Source organism: Hippopotamus amphibius, chromosome 8 (genome assembly GCF_030028045.1).
Source record: "Hippopotamus amphibius kiboko isolate mHipAmp2 chromosome 8, mHipAmp2.hap2, whole genome shotgun sequence".
In the NCBI taxonomy this organism is placed as follows: Eukaryota; Metazoa; Chordata; class Mammalia; order Artiodactyla; family Hippopotamidae; genus Hippopotamus; species Hippopotamus amphibius.
The window spans coordinates 132520961-132536864 of record NC_080193.1 but is presented as its reverse complement, the minus strand read 5'-3'; the positions used below and the strand labels follow the sequence as shown (position 1 = coordinate 132536864).

The 15904-nt window shown below is 43.7% G+C and overlaps 1 protein-coding gene across 4 annotated transcripts in view; it reads right to left on the bottom strand.

Moving 5' to 3' along the window:
• GPD2 (glycerol-3-phosphate dehydrogenase 2) overlaps positions 1–13612 on the bottom strand; it is a 131140-nt gene extending 117528 nt beyond the window's left edge. Inside the window, exons 1-2 of one of the 4 annotated variants that reach the window (XM_057745035.1) lie at positions 12833–13018; positions 9789–9960 (exon numbers count right to left, since the gene is read on the bottom strand). The gene's annotated coding sequence lies outside the window, so the exon portion shown is untranslated. Of the gene's footprint in view, positions 1–9788; positions 9961–12832; positions 13020–13508 lie in introns of those variants that run through there. The other 3 variants (XM_057745036.1, XM_057745034.1, XM_057745033.1) reach the window with 3 other exon arrangements.
• Between the last annotated feature and the right edge of the window lie 2292 nt (positions 13613–15904).

Here is a 15904-nt window from a genome sequence, read left to right as displayed (position 1 = left end):
TAACAACAGAGTGGAGAACACACAGTCTAAACACATTTGACTCCGATGATGGTCCCCAGAAGCAGCACTCCTCAGCTTCTGCCAAACAGGAGAAAGCACCTCCCCCAGGGCTTGCACCACCATCTTGGCTGAGAAAGAGGCCCTCAGAGCACCTGGCGCTCCTGGCCACTTGAGAGCCGTCCCCAAAGAGGCCTTTACACTCCAATTGGCCACCAAGCCATCAGGAGGTGCCCTAGGTCTACAGATACGCTGAGGAGGCTTCTGCTCACCCTTGGCCACCACGTCAACAGGAGCTGCCAGGGGTCTGCATCCAGCTTCCTCCAGGACACCTCCGGCACTAATCCCTGCACGCTCCATAATCCTCCTTACCTCAATCGTCACCAGAAGCCCGACCTGCCCCATTTCTCACCTCAGCCCTCCTCCTTCTAAGTCAAGCCCCCTAGAACTCAAAATCTATCCTTTCCTTCTCTCGATATTCCTTTCACCTGAAAACACGGAGAAAGCAAGATTTAATCTGGATTTCGAAGGCTGAAGCCTACCTACGCTGTTTTCACAGCATCCCACCAAGGGGAAGCCGTTTACGTTCTTATATTTAAGTCTAACGTTCAGCCAGTATAAACAGGGATGGTTGTACCGGTTGCTGAAATATCAAAACATCTCTAAACCAGATGATAACTAGCCCCTTTCCTGGGACCTTCCTATGATTAAATGATTAAAGAGTTAATACCTAGCTTCACAGAGGGCTCCCAGGACCCCACTCCAGATTAAAGATCTATATCTACAGTACCCATTCCATTTTAGTTGTAAATACTTTGAGTTAAACTCCTGCTTCCATTCCACAAATCTTCCAGCCTGGAGATCATTAACTGTCTCTTCATTTCACCTTCCAATCTCTCCGCTATCCTCTTTCAAAAATCTTACCTGTTTTGAAATTCATGTCATTAGGCTTACCATCCATCATCCCTTCTTGCTGTCATCTACCCATCTACTGCTGTTTCCCCTCATTCGCTGATGACCTAAACACCTGGCTGTTTCCCTCTCCAAACTCATAACTGCCTTCACTTCTGCTGCCTTCTACATCCACATGGAGGCCCCAGTTCCTAAAGCACCTCACCTCTGATGGTCTTCTCTTTGACCCTGCCCCAGCCACCTGCTCTCATTGTCATAACCTCTGATTTTAGCATCATGACTACTTGCACCAGCTCTGAGACTTCAGCTTCAAGCATCTTACACATGAACAACATCTTCTCTTTTTCTAGCTCATGTACTCTGCTATTTTCATTGCAACAGCTTCTTGGCATTATCTGGTTTTCCATTCCATTGGCAATTTCCACTATCAGTTACACACTCACTTCCCTTTCTGTTCAGGTTATGGTCAAGGTCCATGATTGTAAACTCTCCCCTGCAAACACCCTTAACTCCCTTGCTCCTCTCTTCCTGCTTCTTACTTACTTGGAAAATCCTCAAGTTAATTAAGCCCAAGTATCTGCCTGCTCCACACCTCTACCTAAATAGCTAAAGAAACTGCCTAGAGAAAAAAAAACACACCCACAACTCACCTCAATTAAATTCATGGCTACAAGTTTCTAATGGGCAATCCACATTGACCAGCAATCCTATTACATTTCCCAGGATGTTTCAAAATAGCCAATTCAAATGTCCTCTTTTCTCAAACCTGTTTCACCCTGTTCTACCCCAACATCACCGCACATCATTGGGGAAGAAGAAACAGGAGGTAAGAATGCCATCTTCCCACCACCCGAACCAGGATCTTCAGCCTCTGTGCCCACTCTCTCTGCAGAGCTTCCTCTTACTGTGAATAAAATGTCCCTGACCCTAGTGGAGACCAATCTCTTCATCTGCCCCTACATCTCCCTTCCTGCCTCTTTAGGAATTGTACTCCGACAGTTATCCATCACTCTCTCCTGCCTTCATCAGTTTTTCCTCTCTAGCTAATCATTTTAACCTCTCCTCTCTACTTAAAATCATTCTATTACCCTCTGGTTCTAAGAAACCCTCCCTTAACCAGTAACTCCTTCTAGGAAAGTTTCCATTTCTCTGCTTCTCTTCACAACACAATTACTTGAAAGAGTTGTCTCTAAGCACTGTCTCTACTTCTACAACTCAATCCAATAAGCTTTTAAAAACATTTTAATGTCTCCTTTTAAATATATTTTGAACTCTTAACTTCAGGGATGCCGCACTCTCCTGGTTTCCCTCCTATCTCAGTGACAACTCCTCCCACTCTTCAACATAACACAGTGCTCCAGTGGCCCCCACACTCTCCACAGGTGAGTCCACCCAGGATCAAATACAACCTATACACAAATAACTGCTAGCTCCATATCTTCAGCGAAAACCCCTCCCAGCATTTCCAGACTCCGTTTATCCAACTGTCTAAATGACATCTCCAAAGGAAACGTCTAAGAAGCACCTCAAACTTAACCTAGCCAAAACAGAACATAAATTACTTCTCTCCCAATTCTCCCCTTCTTGGTTTATGGCCCAAGCTGCTCAGGTAAAAAAATGTAAGCCTTTGTCTTGATTCTTGTTTCTTCTCCCCAGATAATTAATTTATCGGAAAGTTCAGTCAACTAACTCGGTTGCAAACACAAATCCTAAATCCATCCACTTCTTTCCATTGTTAACACCTGCTTGTCCTTACAACTATAATGCCTTAGTTGGGCAACTAAAAGAGACTAAACTGGAGTCCTGCTTCCAGTCTTCCCTCGCCCACCCACCATAATCCAGTCCACTTTATGCAAAGCCAGGTCAGTGTTTGACAGCACACACACTCAATGGAAAAGCAACACTCGCAAGGGGACAAAGTAGGTTCTTGGGGCAGGACGGTGAAAAATCTTACATATTATAATAAGCTGTGGTCCTCCGAAGCTCAACTCTACCCAACAAAAATCTTACTTTTTAATATTTAAGGAATACACTCTTGCTAGGGAAACATTAATTTAAATGTTTAATTAATTAATTTCAACTTAATTTTTCTTCTTGGAAAGACATAATGAAAAAAAAAAGTTGAGAGACGGTGTTTTACAGCAAAACCATATCATTTCATTTACCAGCACATAATGCTCCAATGGCTTATATAACCTTAGAATGAAATCTAAAAGCCTTATCCTGGCTTGTACAGCTCGACAGGATCTGTCCCTTGTCTACTTTTTCAAGATTCTCTTGGACACTGTGGTAGGTTGAATAGTGGCATTGAAAAGATATCCACATCCTAAATCCTGGTACCCATGAGTGTTATCTAACATAACAACAACAAAATAAACTTTGCAAGTGTGATTAAATAAAGGCTCTTGAGTGGAGAGATTATCCTGAATTTCAGAGTGGGCCCCAAATGCAATCACATGTATCTTTATAAGAGGGAAGCAAAAGAGAGATTTGACACACACGGAAGAGAAGAAGGCAATGTGACCACAGAAGCAAAGACTGGAGTGATGTGGCCAAAAGCTAACGAATGCCAGGAGCCACCAGCAGCTGAAAGAAGCAAGGAACAGATTCTCCCCTAGGGCCTCAGAAGGGAACGTGGCCTACCATCACCTTGATTTTGGCCCAGTAATACTGATTTTGGACTTCTGGCCTCCTGAACTAAGAGAGAATAAATTTTTGTTGTTTTAAGCCATCAAGTTTGTGGTAATTTGTTTAACAACCACGGGAAACTAATAAAGATATCTCTGACTCTCACTATGTTCTGCTTTATTTACCTTCTTCTGCCGATCAGATTCATCAAGAATACAGTTAGGGCTTTGGCCTCCTCTGTCTCCTCTGCCTGGAATGCTCTGCTTATCTCTGTACAGCTAGCTCCTGCTCTCTCAGGACCCAGCTCAAATGTCAGCTCCTCAGAGAGGCCTTCTCAAACCGTCCAAATCCAAAATAATCACACAGCTCTCATCAGCTCATACATCTCACCTTTATTTAATCATTATTATTTCTTTTCTCCACCCCTAGAATAGGGTTGGGGCGCAGGGCGGGCCACCCCAAAATATGCACAATGGCATATTGATTATTTTGGATTCAAGTTCCTAAAGAAATGGTGAATGCAAGAGGGACAGTCTGACCCTCCTTTCTGTCTCCCTAAAAGCTGGAAATAAATCTGTCATGTGAAAGGTACACTCCATGCATCTGGAAGTAGTAAACCCTTCAGGCCAGAGATAGGGAATTTGGGCAGAGATGCCTATATAAACAAACTTCGGTACTTCTTTAATTTAATACCTTAAGCCCAAATCCTGTTTAGGTTCCTTACTAATTGAGCACCAAAACCTAAATTTCTTTTGTCCTGTCAATTCCTCACAAATGTACTGTTTCTTTGTCTAAAAATATAAAAGCTGCTTGCTTTGGCCATTTCTTATGTCCCATTTCAATAAGACCTTTGTGTGCACAAATTAAAATTTGTTTTTCTCCTGTTAATGTCTTATGTCAATTTTATTACTAGTCCAGCCACAAGAACTCAAGAAGTGTAGAGGGGGAAATTTCCCCCTCCCTGACACTGGAAACTTTACAATAGAAGAGCCTGTATCTGCTTTGTACACCACTATAATTTTAATTTGTGGAAAAATGCCTGGCACATATTAGGTGACGGATAAACTTAACAAATGAGTGGATGATGTAGATGGCAGAAAGGATGGTGGTGCTCTTCAATGAGAGGAAAAACAGCATGGGGGAGGGGATGAAGGGGGATTTGTGAAGAGTCCTATCTTGACTGTGGAACATCCAAGTGGAAATATCCACTAAGTATGAAATCTGGTAAGAGGTGTGGTTGGGGGTGTTGATTTGAAATCACTGAAACCAAAGATGCAGAGGTACCTGATGGTGCAGAGAGCATCTGCAATGAGAAGACAGTGAGCTAAGAATAGACCCTGGGAACTACAACATCAAGGGGAAGAAGCTGCAAAGAGGCCCATGAGGAGTAGTCCAAAGTGTCATGGTGTCATGGTAGCCTAGTACAAGTTCAATTTCACAAAGGAGGGAATCAACAGAATCACAGAAATGTCAAGCAATAAGATCCTATGGATTTGCCAGTCAGGGAGACACCAATAATCATAACAAGAACAGATTCATCTAAGGTAGAAGCCAAATTGTCAAAAGTTATGGGGTGAATGGAAGGTAAGGAAGTAGAAACAAAACATATAAAAAACTTTTAGGAAGCGTAGCTTGAAAGAAAGGAGAGAATGAGTATGTAGCTAGAGGGGAGTGCATAGAGGAGGAATAATTTGGGGTTTTGGTCTTGTTTGTCATTGTGATGCAAGAATCCTAAACATTCTTGTAAATATGTAAAATGCAGGTGAACATGGAGAAACTTCATAGAGTAAGTTAGCTGAAGAAACGGGGGATTTAGCACGTGGGGGAAACCATAAACTCTGGATAACTCTACATCTAAGTTGGTAGTTAATGATAGAGTTAATAGATTCAGATAAAGCAAAGACGCGGAAAGGAGAACAAAATATTAAGATGTCAAGATACTGACACGATAACTCTGTTTTCTCAGTATAACAGGAGGCAAGGTCACTGTGAAGAGGACAGCTAACTCTTCAGCAAAAACCCATAATCTCTTCCTTTCCCAGCCAGACTAGTTTCCAATCTCCCTTTCTTGATAAGTGTGACTGTGCACCTAATTTCTGGCTGATGCTATGTGAGTGGAATTGTTACATTCACTTCAAGACTAAGTATTTAGAAACTGGATATGGCTTCTTCTCTTTCAGAGAAGCTGAAGACAGCTGAAAACAAAGTCCTAAGGGACAGCAGAATCACAAAATGAAAGGTTCCAGGATGCCTGAAGTCATCAATTAGAGGAAAGCCATCCACCAACCAAGACTCTGACACGATCAAGAAATAGCCGTCTGTTGTGTTCGTGCGTTTATCTATTTTCCGATCTTTCTGTTGGAACAGTTGAGTCTGCTCTAACCACGAACAATCATCTTCTGGTAAAGAAATGCACAGTGGGCTAAAAGGCTCAAAGAAAATGCGGAAGGTTTGGAAAAACTATGGGGAGAAACAAGAAAAGGTGCTGTCTAGAAACAGGTAAAGATAAAAGAACTGCCCTGTGGCTAAAGCTGGAGAACATAAACTTGTAGGTGCCTCCAGTTTGCATGACTGGGTTCACTTCCTCACTAGTATTCACACACCCCGGTGTAGGGGTGGAAAAGGCAGATTGATACCAAGTTGCAGGTTGTTTACACATTCATTAAGACTAAAGAGGATTTTAACAATGTCATGGTTCCTAGAAGTCAAATCAAAAGGAATATTATTTCAAGCAGTCATACTGTGTTATGCATTCAATAGCTGAACAAGTTCAGCATCACTGGCAGAAACTGCTGAACCACACAGCATCAAGTACTAGGAAGTGGAAGCATTAAAAGGCAAAGTTCAATGAGTCCAGCAGGGGAATCCAAAAGTAGCAAAAAAGCAGGAAATACATTACAGAAATGTAAGCAGGATTATCTCTTGAGTCCATTATTTCTTTACACAGTTTTCAAGGGGATTTCTGTCATAGCGGAACATAACTGTGGCTCTGAGTGACTCAGTTCTTTGGAACTCAGTGTCCTCACTGATATAACAGGGTTCGCTGCTGATACATGAAATAGTGTGTCAAAGAGCTTAGCACAGGGCCTAGAAAAAGGTGACTGCTCTCAATGATACTTATCATTACGATTTATTATCAATAATAAAAAGATAGGGTTGGGTTAGATCTTTAACCCCATTCCTATGTTGAAATTCTGTGAATCTATATTGTTTAGATAAATATCCCTGCTGCTTAATGGTGGGTTGGGATAGGGGAAAGGGCAACATAATTAAAGAGAAAAGTGAAAAGGTATTTGTTGTAACAGATCCTATGAGCACCAGCCAGGAGGGAGATGCAGGGAACCCAGCATCCTCCCAATGTGAATGCCACATCTGGAGAGTCTGAGAGAAAGGACACCCTAGACTTGGGGAAGTAGAAGGAAAAGTTAGGGCAGGTCCAGTGCTGAACAGAGCCCACTGACCAAGACTGGCTTTCCTTTGGAAGACACAGCAAGATCAATAAAACACCTTGTGCGTGTAGGTCTTTAAATTCATGCAATCCTGCCACCTTATTTTAGAGAAGAAACTGACAGGTGCAGAGACTGACCAAAGCCATAGGTAGGTGGCTATAATGTGACTTCAGGCATGCACAGAAGTAAACACTGCCCCCACCAAAGCTCCTTGTACCTAGCCTACATAAATGGTCCCCAAGGTTTTTGTCCCTTTAGAATCCAGAGACCTTCGAGAAAGTGACGAGCTGATTTTATCAGTCATCTTGTTATGGATTAATTTTCTGGGTTCTTTCTTAAGAGACTGGATTAGGTGGGCAGGTGGGAAAAAAGGGAGAAGTTAGTGAAGAGAAGGGAGCCCTAAGAGCCCTGATGAAGGTGATCCCTTAGTGGATATTAAATGACCTCATTTGCAGATTCCTCCACTGATTTTCTTCACAGATGGCTTTTATAACTTTGGTTCAAAGGCAGCAATTTCCTTTTCTCCTAAAACAAATTATCTTTTAGATATAAAACCTGCCAAATGTGTAGGGAGAAAGGGAAGGCCTGAAAACAGATAAAGATTCAGTTTAACTGATTATCTGAAATGCAACTGCCTGTGTGTTACCTGCTGTCCAATCACACCCACCCATTTAAATCATTTATTCTTGGTAATTAAGGGGTGAGTGAGTTATGAGTCAACCATTCATTCAACAACTATTTACTAGGTGTCCCCACATGCAGGAACCTGGGTTGGGCACGTGACATCAATAAAATTGTGTAAGATCCAGCCCTTGTTCTGCATAATCTTCTGCAGGAAAAGAAATGATGCATGTTTTCGAATAATCACCATACACAGGAGTAAATGAGACACTTAACAGTGGCATAAAAAGAGTAGTTGAAGGATTCAGGAAATGTACAGAACACTTCTGACTGGGGCAGTAAGGGAAAGCGTCCCAAAACTGGTAGCCTTGTGGTCAGGACTTTGGATTGGCAGGATTTCAAAGAGGTGAAGTAGAAGGAAGAACATTAGCATAGGGGCAGCAGTAGGAATAAAACAGATCTAGGGAATTTCACATAGTCCAGTTTGACTGGATCACAGGGAAAAGAAGGGCAGAAGTTTAGTATCGGGGCAAGACCAGAAAGGTCCACGATTCGAAGACAAATATTTAGAATTTAATGCAATAGGGCAGAGTGACCCATGAAAGGGTAGAGCAAAGAGTGATATGATCAAAGCAGTCTTCATATTACCACAGCAAAACAAAACATCCTTTCTTTCTTCAGTTTAAACAAAAGGAAAACAAATTTTGAGAACCAAGTACTCTAAGACGTACTATTTTCATCTCTTTTCAGATACATTTAGAAGTGTATTGTGTTTTATTGAAACTCATAAAATCCTAATAAACATTTTCCTAAAATGTTTACCTTGAACATCACTTTTGTTCCTAGTGTGAATAACCAGACTTAGTGGTCACTGTGCATATGAAGTAAGTAACAAAGCTTTTATAAGCATGTGTCACCAAGTCAAAGGTGACCATGACCAAGTTGGAGGCCACGTCATTTGACAGTAGCAGCTTCAGAAAACAGCCTCTCTGTTATAATTTGTGGGGTCTGAAGGATATAGGTAGATAATCAAATATGAAATTCCACAGAGGACATGTCACTATTTAAAGAATCTGAGGCTAGAAAAATCTAAATGAAGCAGTCATTGCTCACGCTTTAATAGCATCTAACTGTTACAGAATAAAGTATATTAGTAATCATTTCATTTTGCCAGAAAAAGTAAAAGATATCCCCAAGTAATGTTTAGAGTTTTGTTAATACATTTTGTCACAATAAATTCTTACTTAAGAGAGCAACATTCCCTATTAGTTAATTTTTTCCCACTGATTTTGGTGAACTAGTAGAATCAGAGCTTGACCTAATTAAAATCAGAAACTGGGCTTACCTGGTGGTGCAGCGGTTAAGAATCCGCCTGCCAGTGCAGGGGACAAGGGTTCAATCCCTGGCCTGGGAAGAGCCCACATGCTGCAGAGCAACTAAGCCCAGGAACCACAACTACTGAGCCTGCACTCTAGAGCCTACGAGCCACAACCGTTGAGCCCACGCACAACAACTACTGAAGCCCGAGCACCTAGAGCCTGGTGCTCTGAAACAAGAGAAGCCACCGCAATAAGAAGCCCACGCACTACAATGAAGAGTAGCCCCTGCTCACCACAACTAGAGAAAGCCGCATGCAGCAGCAAAGACCCAATACAGCCAATAAATTTAAAAAAAATTTTTTTAATAAATAAAATCAGAAACTATGTTTTGTCTGCTGCACGAATCAGAAATCTTATTTTGAAAGAATCAACATAAAATTTTCAACTGAAAAATGGAAAACAAGAACACAGATATGATATAGGAAGAAATATTTAACCCAAAGAACTAGTAAGAACTGCCAATAAAAGATGAAAATCCTGGAAAACAAGAAAAAAAAATGGTTGCATTCACATCAGGACACAAAATCACAGTTCTAGACAAACTCTGACCACAGTCATTACCTAAACATCCTCAGGTATTCAAACCATCAGCTCCTCATGCTTCCTTTTCCTGAAATGCTCCTGAGATCAACCCCTGGTTAGGGAATACAGGAAGAGGTCTAAAGTTGTTAGAGATCTCCTGGCTTGAAGCCATGTTGGCCCTTGTCTTTCTCACTTGCAGTTGAATCTGATCATCTCTCCCTCCTACATTTCTTTCCCCCATCATGTCAACAATTCTAAAACAAAGGAACATACAACACACCTTTTATTAGTTGCTTCTTCCTCTATAAAACAACTTCCAAGTTTTCTTCTTATCTCAAAGGTGATGAGTCCTGATGGAATTTCCTGAGTATTCTGAAGGATATCTACAACTGCTTTTATAACACCATCCGTTCAGTCCTTCCGTTCAGTCCTTCCATTCAGTCCTTCCCTATCTTTCAAAATAACAATCCTAAAATTAACCAGTTGTGGAGGTCCCAAACTTAATGACTAGTAATTTTCCCCCGAAATTTCAGACAAAAATGGTATCCTATTATACACAATTAGATAGAGTAACAGGCAGGCCATCTGACACTTTTTTTTAAGCAAGGGTGTTAAAAGTGGCAAGAAAGAAGAGTTACAATTTTTAACTCCAATCCTGGGCTTTAAAACTTAAGAGACACAGTGAAAAGTATTATTTAGTTCACATACAGAATTGTACTGTAGGTTTCTATTATGCTTTTCCACAGAAAGTTTATTTTTGAAAGTATATGATTGTGCTGACTTTTTAATACACTTAAGTACAAAATGGCAAACATTCCTGAAATAAAAATGATCTGCTGTAATCTTCAGGAAACTTCAAGTCTCTCTGTTGCTGAAGTGACATTCTCTTCACCACAAAATTGTCTCCAACTACTGGAGCCCATGTTAACCTCTCCCTTCCATAACCACAACAATTATAGCCAATGTTCTACCACTGGGTACGAGACTATGCAAGATTTTATGCTGGTCTCTAACTGTTTCACATCTATACGTTTTACCTTGTTAAATGAACTCTTACCTTCTCAAAAGCAGGATAACCATACTTTTTCTTTACCTAGCACTTGTTACTATATAATGCTGCACAAGCATACAGAAAATTTCATTTAAGAAGTCAAGTGTTACAGATATCTGATTCTTGATGCTCTTTCTGAAGTGTTGCTTATGTATTTAGGAAAATCTAGTGAGTCTAGCTGTCAACAAGTAGAAAGAATCAAGTTTTGGAAAACCTAAGCAGAAACTTCATCACATTAAAAAAAATAAAGAGGAGAAATTAGATAATGATCTGGAAATTGTTTCTCGTCTTTAATAACCACAGCTGCCACTAACCTCCCTTTCCCCCACCTCGATCACACACACCAAATTAACAGAGAAAAAGTCTGGGTAATTGATTCATAACATGCAAGAGCTAAATTACCCAACTATCTGCATTCTTTGCCCAAGTCTTCCCTTTTTGAATATAAAAAGTAAAATATATAAGAAAGAAGAAAGCTAATATTTTGAAGTCTACTACCTGACAGGAACATCACTAGTGATTTTACACGTGTGATATCATATATTATGATCTAAATGTTGTCAATGAGACAACCAAGGCCCAGTGAGGTTGAATAGTTTACCTAAAGCCAAAGTCTTTGGTTTTCTTCCCCCCACTACACCCAGCTAGAGTATGTCCCACAGTTCAGTCACTCACTGAGAAAACATTTATTGAGCCCTTATCACAAGCTAGCCACCACTGTAGGTACCAGAAATACAGAAGTGTGTGACGCAGACCACGCCCTCTCACAGAATTTATATTCTAGTGATGAAAGCGGAAAACTAATACCCAAACAGGATAATGTGAGAATTATAACTGTTTACCAGTATGACTTATGTACAATGATAGTCAAATATTTCTAAGTAGCTATGAGATTAAATAGTTACGAAAACAAAGGGGAGGGGGCACTGACAATTGGTAGCTCTGTGGTCCTCTTGTCAATTACTGAGCTAAGCCATTGCATCTTTTAATAAATCGGAGGGAGAGAGAAGGAAGCCGAGTATTAACTGTGCTCAGAATGTCTTTATAAAATAAAGCGACTATATGAGATATCAGAATGGACAGCCCCAACACTGCTGGTTCTCAAACCCCAAATTCCTCTCTACCCAGTATTACTAAGGTACTATTGCATTATTTGAAGAGTTGATTTGGAAAAACCAAGGGAGTGTTGTAACTTGACATAATCGCCCTGTAAGAAACACAGGAGGGTTTCAACATCCTTATCATAAGCTTCGCCTCGCTGCACATGGTATCCGTTGAGCAATGGCATCCTGCACTCCGACCGCGGCCAGCAAGAGCTGTGGCACTCAGACTAGAGCAGTCAGTAGCTACCAGGAAGTGCATGGCCCCAGTGTGGTGGTTCCCATCACCCTCCACACTCCAAAATGAAACTTCACATCTATTAAACCTGGGAACATATGCAAAACACTAAGTTTTGTTTTAAGCAATGAAGACTCAGTGGAACTTACCCTCCCACCCCCCACCTATTTATACAAGTATAAAAGTTGACCAAATTAGCTGTTAGCTATTTCTATAGGGGACCCCACCCGCTCCCATGATATTTATAAAGTGCTGTGTAATTTGGGTTGGCCCCTGTCACTAAGACTTAGTGTGAGAACGTGTGAATTTGTAAATTACTTTGGAACTCCTGAGGAGGGCAGTTCCTGGAGTGAATACTCCCCTGCAGAAGGTGGAAGGCAGTCTAGAGACCAAGGGCTAAGATCCGCACTTCATTCACAGGGGTACACCTTCCTGCCAAAAGCACTCTGCAAATCTGTTTTTGCTCGCAGAAGTTGCTATGTGGGGTATGGGGGCTGTTTTAAGTTCATCAGTGTACACCTTCCATTTCCTCTTACAACTGTCACACTCCTGCAGCTAAGATCTCAAAGAAGCCACAGTTCCCTTCTAGAATCTTTCCCTCCCTTGCTTTGGAAGGGAGCAACAGTCCTTCCTCTCAGACGAGCGGCATCCACAAGCCAAAAGTTTGCAGCAAACTTTCATTTAGATAGCAGCCCTCACCCCAAAGTCCTGCCCCTTAACCAAGGAGGCTATTATACCCCACCGACCTCCAAAATGTAAACAGCTAAATCCTGTAAGAACAAGCCCACGTTCCGTCGGTGGGGAAACATTTTAAATCTCTCCTCAGATTCCGCCACCACCCACCCCAACGGCGGACTCCACCCAGTCAGAGAGAGACCACTCCCCCCTACACCCCAGGGGGCGGCGGCACGGGGGGTCTCCCAGGGAGCACACACCTGAGATCGATCCTCTGGCGCGAGGGGAGCGAGGGCAGGAGCACCCAGTTCCTCCGGCCGGGGCGGAGTCTGCCTCCCCCGAGTCAGCGCCTCGGCCCCGGGACGCGCGGCGAGGAGCGCGTGGGTGTCACCCCCGGGCAGGCAGGGCGAGTGTAACCCGACGCACCGGCGCCGCCGCGCCCCCGCCTCCCCGGCTCCTTGCTCCGCCCGCTCCTCCTCCCGCTCGCCTCCCCGAGGGCCGACCCAGGCGGCGCGGCCGCCACATCCAGCCGGATACCTCCGGCCCAGGCTCCTCCGACCCAGCGGGGAAACGCGGAAGTGGAGGCGGGGGACTCGGCCAGGAAGGGGGGGGGAGGGGGCGGGGAAGCGCTGCGAACCCGCCGGCCGAGGGCCAACGTAACGAGACGCCGACAGGGGGATGCGGGGCCTGCCGGGTTGGGCCGCAGCGCGCCGATGCGCGGCCCTGGCCCCGGGCTGCGGGTCCTGCCCCGCGGCCTCGCCCCGCCGCCCTGCACACCCTCCGCCGCGCCTGGCCGGGAAGCTCGGCGGGGCTCGGCCGGGGAAAGACGGCGGAGGTGTCGGATTTCCTCCGCCCTCCCCATTGCGGGCCGCCCTCGCCACCTGCCTGGGAGAGAGGAGACACTGGGCCGCCTGCACGCCGGCGGGACTGGCTTACCTGGTTTCCCGTTACTCGCCCCGGAGTCTGGCTTCCCCTACTCGGCAGACGGGCTTCCCTGGGCCTGGAAACGCGCCTGCGAGGCGGGCGGACCCCTGGCTCCCCACCGTCAGAGGCCACAGCCCTCGCCCGGGCTCCCCCCGCGCGCTCTGGAGGCGCGCCCAGCCTCCTGACCCCAGCCTGAATGTCAGTGAGAAGACCCGCAGGGAAGACCAAGCCCGAGCCTCAGGGGGTGGGACGCGGAGCGCGGGCTCCTCGGGCCCAGCCTCGTACAGGTGGGGGGAGGGGAGAGCCGGGGCGGCAGAGCCGCAGCCTTCACAGCTGCACCCCCAAAACCCACCCTGCCCACTGAGCATGCCCAGCTCACTTGGAACTACAAGTGCTAGGCGAGGCCAAGGGGGTCCAAGGAGGGCGCAGATGGGGTTCAAATGGACCCATTTCGTTAAGGTCTTTCCTCCCCGAAGATCTCTGGGAGCTTTACACATAACGTTTGTACCGTGGTATTGGAAAATGCCAGGAAATGATTGGAAAGGCCTTCCAGAAAAAAAAGGGCAGCCAAATTAGTTTGAAACAAAGTCGCGGGGGTGGCTTTTTCAGCCAATTATTTATTAAGTCACTAATTTCTTTAAATACCAAATAATTATTATAAGTGACCCACCCGAATATGTTGTGTTCTTGGGTCCCAAACTCACAGTAACAAGAAACCAGCCTCTCCAATGGGTAGTCTATCCAGTGGAACTGTGGTTCTCAGCCTTGGATACACATTACCAGGGGGGTGGGGGGTTGTTAAATGATCAATGCTAGGTTCCCATCCCCACACCAGTTGAATCAGCCTGTGGATGGAACCTGGAAATCTTTATATTTTAAAACTGTGGGTCTCAAAATGTAACTGGGGGATCCAGCATCACCAGAGAACTTGATAGAAAGCTAGAAATGCAGATTCTCGGCTTTACTCCAGGCTACCTGATTCTTATACTCTGGAGCCAGGGACTTAGCTGATTGAACAAGCCCTTCAGGCGATTCAGATGCACACTACAGCTTAAGAACCACTGCTGAGGGAATGTGGATTGGTGCAGGTGCTGTGGAGGGCAGTTTGGAGGTTCCTCAAAGAGCTAAACATACAGTTGCCATGTGATTCAGCAATCTCATTCCTGGGCATATATCTGGAGAAAACTATAATTTGATGGGATACATACACCTCTATATTCGTGGCAGCACTGTTCACGGTGACTGGGGCACAGGGTGGGCCTGGGTGTCCATCGAGGGATGAATACATAGAGATGTGGTACATGTATACAATGGAATATTGGCCATGGGAAGGAGTGAAATATTGCCATTTGCACCAACATGGATGGACCTAAAGATTATCATACTAAGTGAAGTAAATCAGAAACAGACAAACACCATGATATCACTTATGTGTGGAATCTAAAATATGACACAAATGAACTTATCTATGAAACAGAAACAGACTCACAGACATAGAGAACAAACTTGTGGATGCCAAGGGGGAAGGAGGTGGGGAAGGGATGCATTGGGAGTTTGTGACCACCATATGCAAACTATTATATATAGAATGAATAAAAAAGAAGGTCCTGCTGTACAGCACAGGGAACTATATTCAATACTTTGTGATAAATCATAACAAAAGAATATGAAAAAGAATGTATGTGTATACATATATATATAACTGAATCAGTTTGCTGTATGGCAGAAATTAATACAACATTGTAAATCAACTATAATTCAATAAAATAAATTTTGAAAAAAGCAAAAAAAAAAAAACTACCATTGAAACCCTCCCCCCTCACACACCAATGATTCACAGGACCACCCAGGCAGGGTTGAGAACCACTACCCTGTAATAAATCATTGCTTTCACATTTTTTCAAATCCTAAACACTTGTCTAGAAGAGCAACGTTACACAGAAAAGGAATAATCTGGTTGAACTGAGGTGCCAGTCCTGGATTTTCTTCCCACTAATTCTCCCAGGACAATTCAGTGCTTGGAAAATGAAGACACCATATTATTCACTTTCGTACCTAGCACAATGCCTATAACACAGTAGATGTTTGATAACTGTTCATTAATATGACATGAATACTCAGGTGAACAATTTGTTCTGAGCCCTATTATGTCTATTGTTTATTTTCCCCACAAGTTCTGGTCATCTTGCTAGCTAACAAGCCAGCAGGGATTCAGTTCTCATCAATAACCCATGACCATCCATTATGGTCCAATCCAAGTCAGACCTTAATAGAAAAGGACATGGGAGGAGGTAGAGAATTCTGAGGTGAGAAAACTCAGAAGCACTGGACATGTTTTCACTTGACAAGACTGGGGCCCAAAGCAACCAAAGGAGGACCCTAGGCATCAGTGGAATTCAAGAAAGGTA